We start from the raw sequence: 20,959 nt of genomic DNA, 5'->3' as shown, positions 1-20,959 counted from the left end.
GTGCCCTCTGTAGGCCTCAGTGGAACTCATGCCAGCTGAGAAATGGCACGTGACCTGTAGAGGGTCTTAAGAGGGTGCAAACCTTTACTAGGAAAAGGTCATCGATCCTGGAGGGGATCGATGACTTACCCCAAGAGGCTTCCTTGCTCCAATTAGGGAGCAGAAGATGCAAAGAGGGAAAATTTGTTTCCGGAACTTCCTCTCTGCCTTAGGAACGGCATAGCTATGCTCTGACATTCCGGTTGGTGGCTTGAGGTGGATGATGTGGATGTGCCTGCCTGGTCATGTTGGGATTTGGGATGGGGTCTCCAGTCGGGGCTAGAATGGACAGGGGTTCTGCTCTGTCGCTCTTGCACCAGCGGAACAGACCCCTCGGAATTGCAACTCCGAGGATCACTCCCACTGGTGACCAGTTTAAAAAAAAATACACGTCAAAGAAATTTGGTTTAATGTTATCCTCTCAATTTTCTCTCCTTTTATCCTGAAGGTGACCCAGAGATGAAACCCGACACCCTCCTGACTTGGTGTGACTCATTTCAGCACCGCGCTGTGCATTTAGCCCCTGAGCCATAGAGAGCCATGTATTTATTAGGGTGTTTTCAGCACAGTACTGAGGGGGTGCTGCACTATTGGAGGTGCTGTCTTTCGGATGAGATGTTAAGCCTGTCTGCCTCTCTCAGGTGGACATAAAAGATCCCACGGCACTATTTTGAAGAAGAGCAAGGGAGTTCTCCCCGGTGTCCTGGCCAATATTTATCCCTGAACCAACATCACTGAAAAACAGATTATCTGGTCATTATCACGTTGTTGTTTGTGGGATCTTGCTGTGCGCAAATTGGCTGCTGCGTTTCCTACATTACAACAGTGACTACATTTCAAAAAGTACCTCATTGGCTGTAATGCCCTTTGGGATGTCATGATGTCGTGAAAGGCACTATATAAATGCAAGTTCATTCGTTCTTTATTATCAAAAGATAGAGCCATTGAGATGGGCGCTCCCAGCAGACTGTCTACAGAAGCTTTTCCTGTTCATGTACAAGCAGTGCTTTTAAACAGGGTAACCTTATGACTGTCCCCTTATCTCTCCAATTCATTCCTGAACAGCTGTCGACACATTCTGGGACATTTCATTGCCAATTCTTGGCCCTATCGGTCTCTTTTTTTTTGTAAGTTTGCTGCATTTATAATAATTTCCGAGTGCTCATGAATATGCATCAGTGGTTGGAACAGCTGTTACCGTGTCTGATTGACTTCACCCACGAGGACCCCTCTTCCGAATTGCACAGTGTGAGCACCATGTTCTCGCTGATTGTATCGCTGTATCTTTGTAATTGATCAGGTGAACGCTTGGCACTACAGCATGGCAGAGCATTCGAGTCTCTGGATTGACAGCTTCGTTGAGCATGCACCCTCTCACGGTGCAGGTGCGGAGCCTCGCCCGCTGGCAGCGCTCATCGAAAGTTCGGGTGTGCACTGCCCACAACTTGGCTGGAAAGTCGTAGGTGGTGAAAGTCGTCAAGGTGCCAGCTGCGGCTCAGTGGGTAACGCTCTTTCCCCTCTTGAGTCAGAAGGCCGTGGGTTCAGGTCCCCGCTCCAGAGACGTGAGCACAAAATCTAGGCTGACACTCCAGTGCAGTACTGAGGGAGTGCTGCACTCTCGGAGGGGGCCATCTTTCGGTTGAGACGTTAAACTGAGGCCCCTCTCTGGTGGACGTAAAGATTATCGCCCTATTTCAGAATTTCATATGTTCTCCTTCACATACCCTGAGTTAGGCAATCCAATGGGAGAAGTCACCTAACGCAGTCTCCCTTCAAACGGTCTCCACTCCGCAACACATGATTTACCCTTGTCCACACTTAGGGCTCGATTTTAGGGTCGGGTTTCCGGCGGGTTCCCAGCGGGGTGGACCCGAAAATCCCGATCTCCGGTCACGTGACCGGATCGCAACGAAATCCCGGCCACTTCCGGGTACCGCGCTGACGTGCGGGGCTGCGCGCGCAAGCCCCGCTGGTGGGAATCCCGCAGGCAATTAAAGCCAGCGGGGTTCCACTTGAGAGCACTTAACTTGCTCGTTGTGGTCAGTTAATGAGCTGAAGCAGCTGTCAAAAGAGGAAGAGTGGGATTTTAGGTTCAAGGCAGTGAGTTTCCCACACTGGGGGAAACAGACTCCCTCCAACCAGGCGTGTTGCAGCCAGCAGCCTGTGGCAGGTGCCAAGGTGCGCTCCACGGGGGAGAGCCCTCACCCACGCAGGAGGCCACCGCGTCACATAGGGCAACCCCTGCCCCCCACCACCCTCCGCCAAGCCAGAGGACAGACCGACACGAAACCGCAGCCCCAGTCCGAGGAACCACACACCTACCCTGCACAACCCCTCAGACCAACACCTGCCAGTTGGGTGGTGTGTGGACACCCTCGGAGGACGAAGAGCATGACCAGCACCAGCAGCCTCGCAGTCCACGCCGTCCGCCGCAGAGACGTGGATCCCCCCAACACGGTGTGGTTGCACGCCCACCTGCACAGCAGGAGGGAGGGCTGCCGCAGAGAGAGACGCGTCGCAGAGGGCACTACCCTCGCCACAGGGTCCACAGACCGAGGCGCAGCTCCCCGGACCTCTCCGAGCAGCAGTGCACAGGGAGGCGCAGATTCGCTCGACATGTAGTCGTGGAGATCTGCAGCCTCTTTCATGCCGAGCTGCTCCTGGCTGGCCCCAGCACCAACTGCTTACCTGTCGCTGGCAAAGTCACCACTGCCCTCCACACCTTCTCCTCCGCATCCTTCCAGGGTGCAGCCGGCTACACCGCCGATGTCTCTCAGTCGTATGCGCGGACGAGCCCTGCAAATACACCTGCACCTACTCTGCAGTAACACGATGGGTGGCATCAGTGGTGGGTCCTCATAGTGATACCCAGGAGCGGGCATTATTGGACACAACGGACAGGATTCGCGGAGACATGGCAGTGGTGGTGTCAATATAATGTGTGCTGTTTGTTGCTCTGAAATTCAATATGGGTAACACCCATGACAAACCCTCAGACACCCTTGTGCACCCCCTTCATGCTGACGAGACGTTTGCCTTACGCTGCCTACTGCACATATGTGATGCATGCCCTGTGGCTGCAGCACAGGTGGTGGCAGGTTGAGTGAGGCTGGCCGTGAGGGAGATGCACGAGAGGGTGAGTATGGGATGGAGCCATGAGATTGTATGAGGATTGGGTTGCGTGTTAGTGGCAGGATGAGTACTGGCGAAGTGAGTAGGTGGAGGTAAGATGAGGACGGGGTGTGAGTGGGTATGAAGGGTGATGTGATAGAATAGTGTTGGCGGTGCCGAAGGAGATGTGGGGTGGGGGCAGTGTTGTGGCAGACGGAGTGTAGGGGAAAGACTTCGTGTTCTCACTGTGGCTGACCTACTGCGGTGATTGCAGCGCCTCCTGCACTGTATGCAGTTGGGCCATATGTTGGCGGCGCAGGTGACCCCCTCTGCCACCTCGAGCCAGGCCTTCTTGGTGGCAGAGGCAGGCCGCTTCCTCCCGCCCGCCGGGGGGAAGATCTGTGTTCTCCCCCTCCTCCTCACCCCATCTGATGATACCTGGGGTGAGGCATCATTAAACTGGGAGCAGCCTTCCCCCTGGGCTGCTCCATGCTGCAATTTGTTCTATTGGTTGCAGCATCTGTCAGTGGAGGACTGCCCCTTTAACTAGAGAGCCTCCAGCTGACAGATCGAACTGCGCATGCGCAGCCCGACTGACGCGCAGGCCAGCGCCGTGGACCCCGGAGGAGCAGGTAATTGGATCCTATTAGTGGATTGCCTGCTACGATCGCGTGGGCAACCCACTAATTTCGCCGTTCGCGTTTTCGACGCTCCCGGAGGACCACCCGCTGGGAACCCGCAGGCCTGCTAAATTCGAGCTTCTTAGTGTTGCCAACTCTGGTCGGACATATTCCTGGAGGTGTCATCACATGACCTCGCGCCTCCAACCGCCCCGCCCCCTCATTCCTCTGCCATTGGTCGCCCAACATGTTCTTGCTCCCGGTGCCTCGCCTTCCCAAGGCCAATCGGAAAGCGTATAGACTCTTCATAACCGGTTGGATGATTCTTGATTGTCAGTCAATCAACCCTTTTCTCTCCCATGTCCAATATTTTCATAATTAGTAAACAAAAGTATTCAAAGAAAACGTTAATAAAAACCACAATTAGTTAATGCCCTCTCTATGATTTTTTCTCCTGAGTTTTGCTCGCAGCACTGTCCTGGAGATTAATTTTCAATTCCTGGAGACTCCAGGACAATCCCGGAGGGTTGGCAACCCCTATTTACACTGCACCCCCACTGGATCCACACATACTTATTTGCTAACATCAGCATCAGTTGCATTGCTGCACATTTGGATTGATTAGATCTTCCCAAATTCCTTTTTTTAAATAAATCCTATTTTGCACAGAACATTGTTAGCTGCATTTACTAAGGATTGGTAACTTTGTCAACCAGCTTGCTCAACAAAATGAAAAGTATCATTACTGTAGCTCATTTGTCTGTAATTGATGTTTCGTTGACTGTTTTGTAAGTAATGTGTTTTAGCCCCCCAAACCCCATATATGTGCAGAAGTCCGACTGCCAGAATGTGTGGCTGGTTTGCTTGAGAAACTATTTTATTATTTCTTGCCTGCAGTGGGCTGCCTGGGAAGTGATAGAATTTCAATGGGAAAATCAATAGCTTTGCAATCACCTGGGATTCACTGGAGCACAAATTACTGTACTGGTCGTTGGAGGTTTATTAAAAAAAAAACCTTCAGACGTAAAAAGCCTTAAAGAGGCAGTAGGCAGTGGCTTCGATACCCATGTTAATGCTGCAGTTCCTGCTTGTGCATTGTACACTCTTCTGGTGCAGATCAACCTTTAAGAATGGGCCAGATAGGGTGTTGAAGGAAAGGATATGGGAACAGGGCAGGCATGTGGGATTAGGACTACTGCTTGTGGGGAGATAAACACCAACACGGTCTGGTTGGACAGAACGGCCTGTTTCCATGTTGTAATTCAAGATGCACAAATGGAATTTGCACCAGTGAAAATAGGAACAGGAGTAGACCATTCAGCCCCTCGGGCCTGCTCTGCTATTCAATTAGATTACGGCTGAACTGTACCTCAACTCCATTTTCCTGCCTTTGCTCCATATCCCTTGATTCTCTTACCGAAAAAAAAATGTATCGATCTCGGTCTTGAAAGCTCCAATTGTCTCCCTGCATCCACAGCTACTTGAGGGGGAGAGAGTTTGAAATTTCTACTATCCTTTGTGTGAAGAAGTGCTTCCTGATTTAACTCCTGAATGGCCTAGCTCTAATTTTAAGATTATGTTCCCTCATTCTTGATTCCCCCACCAGAGAAAATAGTTCCTCCATATCTACCCCGATCAAATCCGTTTCACATTTTATAAACCTCGAGCAGATCACCACTCAATCTTCTAAACTCAAGGGAACACAGGCCAAGTTTATGCAACCTGTCTTCAATATTTAACCCTGTAAGCCCCGGTGTCATTCTGGTGAATCAGCATTGCACCCTGTCCAAGGACAATATATCCTTCCTGAGGTGTGGTGACCCTCTGAATGAAGACATTCCTCCTCATCTCAATCTTAAATGGCCGACCCCTTATCCTGAGACTATGTCCCCTAGTTCTAGACTATCCAGTCAGGGGAAACATCCTCTCGTAATTTTACATGTTTCAATGCGATCTCCTCTCATTTTTCTAAACTCCAGAGAGTATAGGCCCATTCTACTCAATCTCTCCTCATAGGACAACCCTCTCATCCCAGGAATCAATCTAGTGAACCTTCATTGCACCCCCTCTAAGGCAAGTATATCCTTCCTTAGGTAAGGAGACCAAAACTGTACACAGTACTCCAGGTGTGGTCTCATCAAGGCCATTGCTCACCAACGTTCTCTGCCACGTTGCTGCCCAATTTTGGGTGGGGCCATAAAGGAGAATTCCCCATTTATGTCTTTAGTTGTGCTGGTTATAACAGCCGAGAGGTTACAGCGTCATCTCGGGAACAAGTGAGAATAACAAGCCTTGTTATTCCTTTTAAAAGAGTAACAGCACCACTATGGAAGGAAACACAAATAGCAGGCATTACCATTACTGATTTCAGTGGACTGGGTGGTCTAGCATTGCTAATTTAAGGTTTATATATATGTCTCCTTGGCAAAATTAAACTGTTTTTAATGGGTGCAGAGGAGATTTACCAGAATGATACCAGGGATGAGGGTCTTCACTTATGGGGAGAAGCTGGGATTGTTCTCCTTACAGCAGAGAAGGGAGATTTAATAGAAGGGTTCCAAATTATGAGGGGTTTTGATAGAGTAAATAGGGAGAGACTGTTTCCACTGGCAGGAGGGTCGGTAACCAGAGGACACAGATTTAGCATAATTGCCAAAAGAACCAGGGAGGAGATGAGGAGAATTTTTTTTTTACGCAGCGAGTTGTTATGATCTGGAATGCACTGCCTGAAAGGGCGGTGGAAGCAGATTCAGTAGTAACTTTCAAAGGGAATTGGATAAATACTTAAAAAAGGAAACATTTTCAGGGCTCTGGGGAAAGAGCAGGGGTAAGTGGGACTAATTGGATAGCTCTTTCAAAGAGCCGGTACAGGCACGATGGGCCGAATGGCCTCCTTCTGTGCTGTATCATTCCATAATTCTTGGTATATCGATCAGTTCACTGAGGAATTATTATCCATAACCTATAATCTACTTTGCTTGTTTGCTTGTATCTGTAAAGGACGTGTCAAAATTGCAAACTGACGACTGCGATGTAACTTCTTTCTGTTGAGATATTCTGAAATGTGTGTGTTTGGTGTGTGAGACAATGAGGAAAAAATGTGCCATTTTACAGTGGAAAATCTGTCTGAACTGCCAGGAAGCAACGGGGCTTTCTGTTTTCTTTGGCCGACTTCCAAAAATTGCCTTTAAATGAAGGTAGAAAATGCACAGGATATGCCAACAGCTAAAAGCGAAAAACCAGGTGAACATTTCATGGGGAATCCTTTGCCAGAACTGGTGTGTCTGGGAAGAAAGTTCCATCAGTGGGCCAACCATACCAGGCCTGAAGAAGATTTTGGTCAAAAGATTATCCTGTCTCTTTTTGTTTCCTTCTTTTAGCTGCTATGTGTTTCCAGCATTTTGCATTGTTTCCCCCCCCACCGTCCCCAAATTTAATATTAAATTGTTGCATTGCCTTTCACTTCAGTTATATATGTACGTGTGTGCCTCAGTCTGTGTGTGTCTGTATATATTTGTCTATGTATCTGTGTCTGTTTGTCTGTCTATGTATGTGTGTCTCTTTGTCATTTTGGTAGATCGAATCGGGCCAGGACCTACTCCGTTAATGGTAGGGCGTTGGGGAGAGTTATAGAACAAAGAGATCTAGGAGTACAGGTTCATAGCTCCTTGAAAGTGGAGTCACAGGTGGATAGGGTGGTGAAGAAGGCATTCAGCATGCTTGGTTTCATTGGTCAGAACATTGAATACAGGAGTTGGGATGTCTTGTTGAAGTTGTACAAGACATTAATAAGGCCACACTTGGAATACTGTGTACAGTTCTGGTCACCCTATTATAGAAAGGATATTATTAAACTAGAAAGAGTGCAGAAAAGATTTACTAGGATGCTACCGGGACTTGACGGTTTGACTTATAGGGAGAGGTTGGATAGACTGAGACTTTTTTTCCCTAGAGAGTAGGAGGTTTAGGGGTGATCTTATAGAAGTCTATAAAATAATGAGGGGCATAGATAAGGTAGATAGTCAAAATCTTTTCCCAAAGGTAGGGGAGTCTATAATGAGGGGGCATAGATTTAAGGTGAGAGGGGAGAGATACAAAAGGGTCCAGAGGGGCAATTTTTTCACTCAAAGGGTAGTGAGTGTCTGGAACGAGCTGCCAGAGGCAGTAGTAGAGGCGGGTACAATTTTGTCTTTTAAAAAGCATTTGGACAGTTACATGGGTAAGATGGGTATAGAGGGATATGGGCCAAGTGCAGGCAATTGGGACTAGCTTAGTGGTATAAACTGGGCGACATGGACATGTTGGGCCGAAGGGCCTGTTTCCATGTTGTAAACTTCTACGATTCTATGATTCTATTGTCAGTCTGCCTGTGTGTGTGTGTGTGTGCCTGTATTCATAGAAACATAGAAAATAGGAGCAAGAGTAGGCCATTCGGCCCTTCGGGCCTGCTCCGCCATTCAAAATGATCATGGCTGATCGTCTAACTCAGTACCCTGTTCCCGCTTTTTGCCCATATCCCTTGATCCCTTTAGCATTAAGAAATATATCCATCTCCTTCTTGAATGCATCTAATGACTTGGCCTCCACTGCCTTCTGTGGTAGAGAATTCCACAGGTTCACCACCCTCTGAGTGAAGAAATTTCTCCTCATCTCGGTTCTAAATGGCATACCCCGTATCCTGAGACTGTGACCCCTGGTTCTGGACTCCCCAGCCGTCGGGAACATCCTCCCTGCATCTAGTCTGTCTAGTCCTGTTAGAATTTTATATGTTTCGATGAGATTATTCATGTGTGACTGTTGGTCTATGTATATGTGTCTGTGTATTTCTATCTGTACATATTCGTCTCTGTGTCTGTCTATGTATGTGTCTGTGTATATTTGTATGTGTGTCTATGTATGTCTGTCTGTCTATTTCTGTGTGTGTGTCTGTATGCATATGTATTTGTCTACTTCTGTGTGTCTGTATATTTTTGTCTGTAAGTATATGTGCCTCTGACTGTGTATGTGGGTCTCTTTCTGTGATGTGTATTTGTCTGTCTGTATATGTGTATTTGTCTGTGTATGTGTATTTCTCTCTCTGTGTAAGTGTATTTCTCTGCTGTGTATGTGTATTTCTCTGGCTGTGTAAGTGTATTTCTCTCTCTGTGTAAGTGTATTTCTCTGCTGTGTATGTGTATTTCTCTGGCTGTGTAAGTGTATTTCTCTGGCTGTGTAAGTGTATCTCTCTCTGTGTATGTGTATTTCTCTGTTTGTGTATGTGTATTTCTCTGTCTGTGTATGTGTATTTCTCTCTCTGTGTATGTGTATTTCTCTGTCTGTGTATGTGTATTTCTCTGTCTGTGTATATGTATTTCTCAGTCTGTGTATGTGTATTTCTCTGTCTATGTATGTGTATTTCTCTGTCTGTGTATGTGTATTTCTCTGTCTATGTATGTGTATTTCTCTGTCTGTGTATGTGTATTTCTCAGTCTGTGTATGTGTATTTCTCTGTCTGTGTATGTGTATTTCTCTGTCTATGTATGTGTATTTCTCTGTCTATGTATGTGTATTTCTCTGTCTATGTATGTGTATTTCTCTGTGTATGTGTATTTCTCTGTCTGTGTATGTGTATTTCTCTGTCTATGTATGTGTATTTCTCTGCCTGTGTATGTGTATTTCTCTCTGTGTATGTGTATTTCTCTGTCTGTGTATGTGTATTTCTCTGTCTATGTATGTGTATTTCTTGGTTTGTATCTGTCTGCGTACATGTGCTCTTGAGTATTGACATACCTGTCAAGAAGCTAATCTGTGCCCTGTAACCCTGTGAAACTAATCCGATTCTAACGGCAAAACGTACTTCAAAAATAAAATGCACCACATCAAGCAGAGTGCATTTTGTTTTTTAAAGTTGAAAGTGGATTGGTGCAGCGTGTTTTGGATTTGCACCTTGTTGTATCCCTTGAGAATCAACGTCTCCATCAAGGCCCACATAAAGATCAGTTGACTTTTCTAGTGTGACTAAAATCCAAGTCAGCTGCAATCTGTTTCTTTCCACTCTACAGATCATCCTTCGGAGAACAAAAATCTGTGATTTTAAATGAATAATTTTTCAGTGTACAATAGAGTGAGCGAATGGCGTTCGATCTGCAAACAGGGTTGAAGCAGAAGGTTTATGGTTCCATGATGTTCATGGGAGGGTAAGAGATGCAGACAATGAAACCTGGGGAGTATCGAACACTAGGCAGGCTCTACACGCCAAGGAACAGCACTTCGCACTTTCATGCTGTTGCTATAGTAACTAGCATTTCATTGTAGGAGCTATAATTATTAGATCAATGGTTCCAGCTCTTATTTTTTTTCTTAGGGTTTAGGTCATAGGTTATTAAGAAACTTTTCCATTTATTGCTTGGGGAGCCTAGCAACTGGAGGCTTTTTTCTTCAAGATAAAGAATGTCCAATCATTGCCTACATATAAGGAAGGTGTCATGGCAGTCCTGCGGAATCTGGCAGCATATTTCATGCGATGCCTCCAGGTTCTTTCAGGTATCACCTTCCAGAGTAAGTATCGAGTCATTTAGCCTTTCGTAGACCCTAGTGGGACCTAATTTTCCTCTCCCTTTCTTACCCCCCACCCCAATCAGATGCAGGAAGGGAACCACCGATCCAATGAGATATTCTCATGCGTGACTGCTACCCAATGAGGAAGGTAGATGACCTCTAACAGGATGACCCAGAAATTGGGCCGCCTAGCACCCAGTTTTCCGGCGTTAAACGGCCTCTTTAAAGTCCCCAAAATGGCGGGCAGGAAGTGCGTGCGCACTTCTGACCCGGAAGAGCGCTGCCCGCCATATTGGATAAGGACAAACAAGAGGCTTCCTTTGCCCACGTCCGAGGCAGGTGTTGGTCCCTTTGCATATGCAAACAAGGGACCGAATTTCTAGGTTGATTTAGTCTTAGACCTCTGGTCTTAAACATTTACATTCAACAACTTGGCTATCTCCACCATTTTGTTAGATGCAGGCGATTGCCCAAGGGGAGGGCAGGAATTTGAGGTAGAACCTGGATCCGCCAAGTTTTCGCTCCATCCTACGTTCCATTGGGGGAGATGGGTCTTCCCTTATTCCCCTTGCGTCTACCAAAGGCTTTAGGGGTCATGTCGAGGGTGGGCTACCCCACCGGAATTCTGCCCAGTACGTCACCTGATAAGCCCAGAGAAACTTACGTCACGGGCCGATGTCCTGTACAGGGCCATAAGAAGACCCCAAGACTGAAGGCAGAAGCAAAGGAGATCAATCCCAGAGGGGATTGATTTGCTGTGGAAAAAGATGCCCGTTTGCTCCGTGAGGAATGATTTGCCTTCTCTTTACAGCCCTTCCTGGGCTTAGGCATTCCTCTCCACACCCCCACCCCCACCACGTTGGGTTGACAGGGTGCTTCTCCAGCGGCACAGCCGGGTGGCTGGCTCTGTTGCACCTCTACACGATTGGGGATGGGGCTAGATGTTTTCCTGAGTAGGTGAAGGGGAGTCCCAATCCACTGTACTCCCAGTGGCGGAAGAAGGGCCCCAGGATTTTGGCACCAAAAGATACAAATTTCATTCAGCCGATAGATGACCTTAATTTTGTGAGCAAATCCATCCCCATCAGACAGAAAATCAGGGGGCAACCTTTCCAGTATTGAGTGGTTTCCCGACATAGAAACATAGAAAATAGGAGCAGGAGTAGGCCATTCGGCCCTTCGAGCCTGCTCCGCCATTCAATATGATCATGGCTGATCCTCCATCTCAATACCATATCCCCGCTCTCTCCCCATACCCCTTGATGCCTTTTGTGTCCAGAAATCTATCTAGCTCCATCTTAAATATATTCAGTGACTTGGCCTCCACAGCCTTCTGTGGTAGAGAATTCCACAGGTTCACCACTTTCTGAGTGAAGAAATTTCCCCTCATCTCAGTCCTAAATGTCCTACCCCATATCCTGAGACTGTGACCCCTGGTTCTGGACCCCCCCCCAGTCAGGGGAAACATCCTCCCTGCATCCAGTCTGTCTAGCACTGTCAGAATTTTATATGTTTCAATGGGATCCCCTCTCATTCTTCTAAACTCGAGTGAATACAGGCCGAGTCGACCCAATCTCTCCTCATACGACAGTCCTGCCATCCCAGGAATCAGTCTGGTGAACCTTCGCTGCACTCCCTCGATGGCAAGTATATCCTTTCTTAGGTAAGGAAACCAAAACTGCGCACAATACTCCAGATGTTGTCTCACCAAGGCCCTGTATAACTGCAGTAAGACATCCCTGCTCCTATACTCAAATCCTCTTGCAACGAAGGCCAACATACCATTCGCCTTCCTAACTGCTTGCTGCACCTGCATATTTGCTTTCAGTGACTGGTGTACAAGGACACTCAGGTCCCTTTGTACATCAACATTCCCCAATCTATCACTATTTAAATAATACTCTGCCTTTCTGTTTTTCCTTCCGAAGTGGATAACTTCACATTTATCCACATTATACTGCATCTGCCATGTATTTGCCCACTCACTCAACTTGTCTAAATCGCCTTGAAGCCTCTTTTCATCCTCCTCATAACTCACGATCTCACCTAGTTTTGTGTCATCAGCAAACTTGGAAATATTACATTTGGTTCCCTCATCCAAATCATTGATATATATTGTGAATAGCTGGGGCCCAAGCACTGATCCCTGCGGAATCCCACTAGTCACTGCCTGCCACCCCGAAAAAGACCCGTTTATTCCTACTCTGTTTCCTGTTTGTTAACCAATTTTCAATCCATGCCAGTATATTACCCCTAGTCCCATGTGCTTTAATTTTGTACACCAACCTCTTATGTGGGACTTTATCAAAGGCCTTCTGAAAATCCAAATAAACCACATCCACTGGTTCTCCCTTATCTATTCTACCAGTTACATCCTCAAAAAACTCCAGTAGATTTGTCAAACATGATTTCCCTTTCATAAATCCACGTTGACTTTGTCTAATCCCGTTGATATTTTCTGTTATCACATCCTTTATAATAGACTCTAGCATTTTCCCTATTACTGATGTTAGGCTAACCAGTCTGTAGTTCCCTGTTTTCTCTCTCCCTCCTTTTTTAAATAATGGGGTTACATTTGCCACCCTCCAATCTGCAGGAACTGTTCCATAATCTATAGAATTTTGGAAGATGACAACTAATGCATCCACTATTTCCATAGCTACCTCTTTTAGTACTATGGGATGCAGATTATCAGGCCCTGGGGATTTATCGGCTTTCAGTCCCATTAATTTCTCCAGCACTATTTTTTTACTGATACTAATTTCCTTTAATTCCTCCTTCTCACTAGTCCCTTGGTTCCCTAGCATTTCTGGGAAGTTATTTGTGTCCTCTTCTGTGAAGACAGGACCAAAGTATTTGTTTAATTGCTCTGCTATTTCCCTGTTCCCCATTATAAATTCTCCCGTTTCTGACTGTAAGGGACCTACATTTGTCCTCACTAATCTTTTTCTTTTTACATACTTGTAGAAGCTTTTACAATCCACTTTTATGTTCCTTGCAAGTTTACTCTCATACTCTATTTTTCCCCTTTAATCAATCTCTTGGTCCTTTTTTGCTGAATTCTAAACTGCTCCCAATCCTCAGGCTTGCTATTTTTTCTGGCAACTTTATATGACTCCTCTTTGGATCTAATATGATCCTTAATTTCTTTTGTTAGCCATGGTTGGCCACTTTTCCTTTTGTGTTTTTGCTCCACAAGGAATGTATAATTGTTGCAATTCATGCATTTGTTCCTTAAATGTTAGCCATTGCCTATCCACCGTCATGCCTTTTAATGAAGCTTCCCAATCTATCATAGCCAACTCACTCCTCATACCTTCGTAGTTTCCTTTGTTTAGATTTAGGACCCTAGTTTCGGATTGGACTACTTCACTTTCCATCTTAACAAAGAATTCTATCATGTTATGGTCACTCTTCCCTAAAGGACCCCGCACAACAAGATTATTAATTAACCCCTTCTCATTGCACAATACCCAATCTAGGATAGCCTGTTCCCTGGTTGGCTCCTCAACGTACTGGTCTAAAAAACCATCTCGTACACACTCCAGGAATTCATCCTCCCCAGTATTATTTCTAATTTGGTTTGGCCAGTCTATGTGCAGATTAAAGTCACCCATGATTACTGTAGTACCCTTGTTACATGCATCTCTAATTTCCTGTTTGATCCCATCCCCTACATATCCACTCCTGTTTGGAGGCCTGTGGTGATGGTACTCCCACAATGGTGTTAGGTCGGCAATTCCAGGATTTTAATCCAGTGATAATGATTAAAAAACCGGCGATATATATCCAAGTCAGGATGTTGTGTGACTTGAAGGGGAACTTTATAGGTGATGGTGTTCCCATGACATTGCTGCTCTTATCCTTCTCAGTGGCAGAGGTTGCAGGGGTGGGAGGTGCTATTGTAGCCTTGGTGAGCTGCGGCTGTATATCCTGTAGACCGTACGCACTGTGATTAATGTGCCATTGGTGGAGGGGATGGATATTAAGTCTAATCAAGCAAACTCCTCTTTCCTGGATGGTTAGTCTCTTGAGGCTTGTTGTGGCTACACCCAGCTAAGTGAGTGGTGAGTATTCCATCACACTTCTGAATTGAGTCCTCTGGATGGTGGAGAGGCATTGAGGGGTTGGGAGGTGAGTCACTTGGAGCAGCCAGTCTCTGCCCTGCCCTTGTAGCGAAGGTATTGATATGGCTGGTCCAATTCTGCGCCTAATCAGTGTTTACTCTCTCGATATTGATGGTGAGGAATTTGGCAATGGTGGTGCTATTACAAAGTAGGATTCCCTCAGTACTGCACTGAAGTGTCGCTATAGCTTGTGTGCCCAAGTTCTGGAGTGGTTCCAGTACCCATTTGGAGGCACGAGTGATCCCAACTGAGCCAAGCTGAGACGCGAAAGAAGGAACTTGCATTTGTATAGCACCTTTTACGAACTCCAGATGTCCCAAAGCGCTTTACAGCCAGTGAATTACTTTTTTGAAGTAGTGTGGGAAAAGCGGCAGCCAATTTGCTCACAGCAAGCTCCCACAAACAGCAATGTGATGATGACCAGATAATCAGTTTTAATAATGTTGATTGCTGGATAAATGTTGACCAGGATACCGGTATACAATTGCCTCAGCACTCTATAGTAACACGCACGATGCTGGGATAATTCCACTTCTCTTTTTAAAACCTTTTTTAAGAGATGATTATGTACACTTGCAGACACTTATTAAGCATGTGTTTAAGGATCCTACATCCATATACTTTGTCTTTGAGCCCACATAATGCCAGTTTTCCTATTTACGTTTCCAATTAAGTATCTGATTTGCTTGTCTAGTTTAGTCCCAAAGGATTAGTTCAGGCATGAACAGTTTTGGTGTGTTTTTCTTTTACTTTTTAATTGATTGCAGTTGTAAAGAGTTCATAGTAAAGTAGGTCACATACAGTGGTTAAGCATTCACCCACCCACAACATTACATTGGCTGATGAAGGTACCACTGGTGTTAAGTACCAAACTTGGCCTCGTAATGTTAAATGGAACGCGTCGATTGTTAGCAGGAAAATAGAAGTCTTGTGAACTGACCATCATGGAATGACCGTCTCCGCAGGGCGTAATGAATCATATGTTATGGGATACCGAGGATACTGTCTTTCGGATGAGACGTTAAACCGAGGTCCCGTCTGTGCTCTCAGGTGGACGTGAAAGATCCCACGGCGCTATTTCGAAGACGAGCAGGGGAGTTCTCCCCGGTGTCCTGGCCAGTATTTATCCCGCAACCAACACCACTAAAACAGATTTTCTTGTCGTTATCTCATTGCTGTTTGTGGGACATTGCTGTGCAAAAATTGGCTGCCGCGTTTCCCTATATCGCAACAGTGACTACGCTTCAAAAGTACTTCACTGGCCGAGGTTGTGATAGGCGCTATGTAAATGCAAGGTGCTTCTTTCTCTTTTTTTCTTTTTGGAGGCTGAGGTTTAACCCTCATACAAAGAGGGGGGCCAATCATGCAATGGCGATCATTCCCGTTATAACTGATCTGGAATCCCGAGGCCTTTGACCTGCGCACAGGCTCGGTACGGCTGGCTAGCAGAAAGGATGCTGGAAGATTCAAATCAGGGTTGCCAGCTCTGGTTGGATGAATTCCTGGATGTTTCATTGCATGACCTCCTGTCTCGCCTGGTCAAACAGCCTTTTTACACCCCCATCTCTAATACTTTTGTAAGTAATTGAGATACTGGACAGGCTGAAAATTGATAAAGAAGAGGTACTAGAAAGACTAGCTGTACTCAAAGTAGATAAGTCACCCGGTCCGGATGGGATGCCTCCTAGGTTGCTGAGGGAAGTAAGTGTGGAAATTGTGGAGGTACTGGCCATAATCTTCCAAACATCCGTAGATACGGTGGGGGAGGGGGGGGGTTTGCCAGAGGACTGGAGAATTGCAAATGTTACACCCTTGTTCAAAAGTGGGTGTAAGGATAAACCCAGCAACTATAGGCCAGTCAGTTTAACCTCGGTGGTGGGGAAACTTTTAGAAACGATAATCCGGGACAGAATTAACAGTCACTTGGACGAGTGTGGATTGAAAGGGAAAGCCAGCACGGATTTGTTAAAGTCCAATCCTGTTTAACTAACCTGATAGAGTTTTTTGATGAGGTAACAGAGAGGGTAGATGAGGGCAATGTAGTTGATGTGGTGTATATGGACTTTCAAAAGGCGTTTGATAAAGTTCCACATGGTAGGCTTATCATCAAGATTGCAGCCCATGGAATAAAGGGGGCAGTAGCAATATGGAGACAAAATTAGCTAAGTGACAGGAAACAGAGAGTAGTGGTGAACGGTTGTTTCTCGGACTGGAGGGAGGTGTACAGTGGTGTTCCCTAGGGGTCGGTGCTGGGACCACTGCTTTTCTTGATATATATTAATGACTTGGACTTGGGTGTACAGGGCACAATTTCAAAATTTGCAGATGACACAAAACTTGGAAGGGTAGTGAACAGTGAGGACGATAGTGATAGACTTCAAGAGGATATAGACAAGCTGGTGGCATGGGCAGACACATGGCAGGTGAAATTTAATGCAGAAAAATGCAAAGTGGGAACAACAGGGAAAGGCAATGTAAACTAGAGGGCACAACTCTAAAAGGGGTACAGGAGCAGAGAGATCTGGGGGATATGTGCACAAATCGCTGAAGGTGGCAGGGCAGGTTGAGAAAGCGGTTAAAAAAGCATACGAGATTCTGGGCTTTATAAATAGAGGCATAGAGTGCAAAAGCAAGGAAGTTATGTTGAACCTTTATAAAACACTGGTTCGGCCACAGCTGGAGTATTGTGTCCAGTTCTGGGCACCACACTTTAGGAAAGATGTGAAGGCCTTGGAGAGGGTGCAGGAGAGATTTACTAGAACGATTCCAGGGATGAGGGACTTTAGTTACGTGGATAGACTGGAGAAGCTGGGGTTGTTCTCCTTGGAACAGAGAAGATTGCGAGGAGATTTGATAGAGGTGTTCAAAATCATGAAGGGTCTAGACAGAGTAAATAGAGAGAAACTGTTCCCATTGGCAGAAGGGTCAAGGACCAGAGGACATAGATTTAAGGTGATTGACAAAAGAACCAAAGGTGACATGAGGAAAAACTTTTTTACACAGCGAGTGGTTATGATCTGGAATGGACTGCCCAAGGGGGTGCTGGAGGCAGATTCAATCATGGCCTTCAAAAGGGAACTGGATAAGTACTTGATAGGAAAAAATTTGCAAGGCCATGGGGATAGGGTGCGTCAGTGGGACTAACTGGATTGCTCTTGCATAGAGCTGGCACTGACTCGATGGGCCAAATGGCCTCTTTCCATGCTGTAACCTTTCTATGATTGTAATAAACAAAAGTGTTCAAATAAAATTTAAAAGAAACACAATTTATTTTTTATGCTCCTATGATTTTTCTCCTGGGTTTTTGCTCGCAGCAGTGTCCAGGAGATTAATCTTCAATTCCTGGAGACTCCAGGGTAATCCTGGGGTGTTGGCGACCCCAGTGACTACCCACAATGGAGCTGGAACACCTGATCAGAATGCAGTTGCCCAGTGCCCGTTACTGCATTTTCAGTGAGTGAATTTATTCAATGCTTTGCCTTAAAGCTGTATAAAGTGATTGATGAGGTACAGTAGTTTCAATATAGCCGAGGCTATATGTAATGGGGGGGGGGGGGGGAAATCAATAGTTATTTAGAAATAAATGGTGAAGGTGATTACAAATCTCAGGAGAGAGATGATTTCCCCTATATTCATTTTGGAAGGATTACAAGTGCCAATTGATGTAGTTGTTTTGACAATCTTGTTTGTGTTAAAGGAAGAAATTCTTAGAGCTTTTTGTTCCTAACTCCTCCTAAAAAGTGTACGTTTTCTGTCGCACACTTAAGTCCAGTTCTCCTATTTCTCCCCTCCATTGGCTTCCTGTCCCTCATTGCCTTGAATTTGAAATCCTCATCTGCAATTCCCTCCATGGCTTTGCCCAACCCCAGACTCTGACCTACTGTGTATCCTTCCTCCCATTGGTGGCAAGTATCTTCAGCCACTTTGGCCTACACTCTTAGAATTTTCTCCCTAACCCTCCTCTGCCTCTCTGCTGTCTCTCCCCTCCTTCAAAATCCTCCTTGCGACCTGTCTCCTTGACCAAGCCTTCAATTAGCCTCTTTCCACTGCTTGGTGCCCATTTTTTTTTGTGTTAGCAGAGCAAATTGGGGTGCTTTGGTAGGCTAAAGGTATTATTGTAAATGTAAGTTAGTAAACCAGCTACCATCTTGCAACTGCAAATAACTAATATTGCAGGACCTACTCCGTTAATGGTAGGGCGTTGGGGAGAGTTATAGAACAAAGGGATCTAGGAGTACAGGTTCATAGCTCCTTGAAAGTGGAGTCACAGGTGGATAGGGTGGTGAAGAAGGCATTCAGCATGCTTGGTTTCACTGGTCAGAACATTGAATACAGGAGTTGGGATGTCTTGTTGAAGTTGTACAAGACATTAGTAAGGCTACACTTGGAATACTGTGTACAGTTCTGGTCACCCGATTATAGAAAGGATATTATTAAACTAGAAAGAGTGCAGAAAAGATTTACTAGGATGCTACCGGGACTTGATGGTTTGACTTATAGGGAGAGGTTGGATAGACTGAGACTTTTTTCCCTGGAGAGTAGGAGGTTTAGGGGTGATCTTATAGAAGTCTATAAAATAATGAGGGGCATAGATAAGGTAGATAGTCAAAATCTTTTCCCAAAGGTAGGGGAGTCTATAACGAGGGGGCATAGATTTAAGGTGAGAGGGGAGAGATACAAAAGGGTCCAGAGGGGCAATTTTTTCACTCAAAGGGTGGTGAGTGTCTGGAACGAGCTGCCAGAGGCAGTAGTAGAGGCGGGTACAATTTTGTCTTTTAAAAAGCATTTGGACAGTTACATGGGTAAGATGGGTATAGAGGGATTTGGGCCAAGTGCAGGCAATTGGGACTAGCTTAGTGGTATAAACTGGGCGACATGGACATGTTGGGCCGAAGGGCCTGTTTCCATGTTGTAAACTTCTATGATTCTATGATTCTAATGGAACCATGGATAAGGTGCTAAGTTAACGATGCTGGAGATTTGTAAACTCCAGGCAGAATTTCCTCCCTAGTACTTTGTGTTACAGCAGTTTTATGACCTGACTGCTAATTCTAGCATGAATATAAATCTATATATCGTGTGCAACTGTCAACTGCCACAGGAATTATGTGCTCTGTGAGCCAAATACTCTAATCTGTTGTATCGTAGCAGGGCTCAATACTCGAAATTGCACGCCAAATTATTCATGACACCTCGATCTCACTTGAAGAATTTACTAATGCAAATCGGTTCCCTGAATTTCTAAGTTGAGCCTGTGACATGATATTCCGTGATACTGCAGTAAAGGAAATTAAATGCCATATTTGAGCAAGAGGCTTTGAGATTACAGCTTGAAATTGTCTCATTGTTAAAGATTCGAAATCTGTGATTAGTCTGTATGAACATTGAAATGATTCAACGTATAATAACTGAGGAAACATCCTGTTGCCTTCAAGATGGAAAACTTACACTGTAATGGGTTTTTGTACGATAATGTGAGCTAGGCATTCAGTTCTGGGCACTGCACCTCAGGAAGGATATATTGGCTTTGGAGGGGGCGCAGCGCAGATTCACCAAAATGATACCGGGGCTAAAAGGGTTAAATTATGAGGGCAGGTTGCATAGACTAGGCTTGTAGTCCCTCAAGTATAGAAGATTAAGGGGTGATCTAATTGAGGTGTTTAAAATGATTGAAGAGGTTGATAGCGTAGATAGAGAGGAACTATTTCCACTGGTGGGAGAGTCCAGAACAAGGGGGCATAACCTCAAAATTAGAGCTAGACCGTTCAGGGGTGATGTCAGGAAGCACTTCTTCACACAAAGGGGAGTGGAAATCTGGAAAACTCTTTCCCCCAAAAACCTGTTGAGGCTGGGGGTCAGTTGAAAATTTTAAAACTGAGATTGACAGATTTTTGTTAGGCAAAGGGGATTAAGGGATACAGAACCAAGGCGGGTAGATGGAGTTAAGATACAGATCGGCCATGATCTAATTGAATGGCGGAACAGGCTCGAGGGGCTGACTGGCCTACTGCTGTTCCTGGGTGCAAACACAGCAGTAGAACGGTCAAGTTTTTGTTAAGAGTCCAGTCTCATTTTAATCAAGTTTGGTACATGTAGTTTGGAGTACATAGGGGCAGTAATATTCTGTGTTCCTTGATGAAAAGGGGCAGCGATGCTGTTGTTTTATGTTGAAAGTAAACCACACAGCTGGTAACTAGAGGGACAATCAGCAAAGTGGCATATGGAGTATTTAAATGGGCTGGCAGATTCTGTTTCAAGAAACTGGAGGCCGACTGTCCAATTAACACAGCTCTGATATACACAGCAGACATTTCAGCTTTCTGGGATTTGCTCATCCCTGCAAGAAGAGAGGAACCAGAGGAAGTGAGAGGGTGTCAACTTTTGCTGCCACTTCTCGGCTCAAAAGGGATCGGGAGGCCTGGCACAAATGTTTCGATCATGTCCTCAGGGAGGCGAAAGTGAAATTGGCACCATTGGAAGATGGCAGGGTTCATCCCACAGTGTCATTTCTGTTTGCCAAGAGTG

Source organism: Heptranchias perlo, chromosome 18 (genome assembly GCF_035084215.1).
Source record: "Heptranchias perlo isolate sHepPer1 chromosome 18, sHepPer1.hap1, whole genome shotgun sequence".
Lineage (NCBI taxonomy): Eukaryota > Metazoa > Chordata > Chondrichthyes > Hexanchiformes > Hexanchidae > Heptranchias > Heptranchias perlo.
This window is presented reverse-complemented; position numbering follows the sequence as displayed.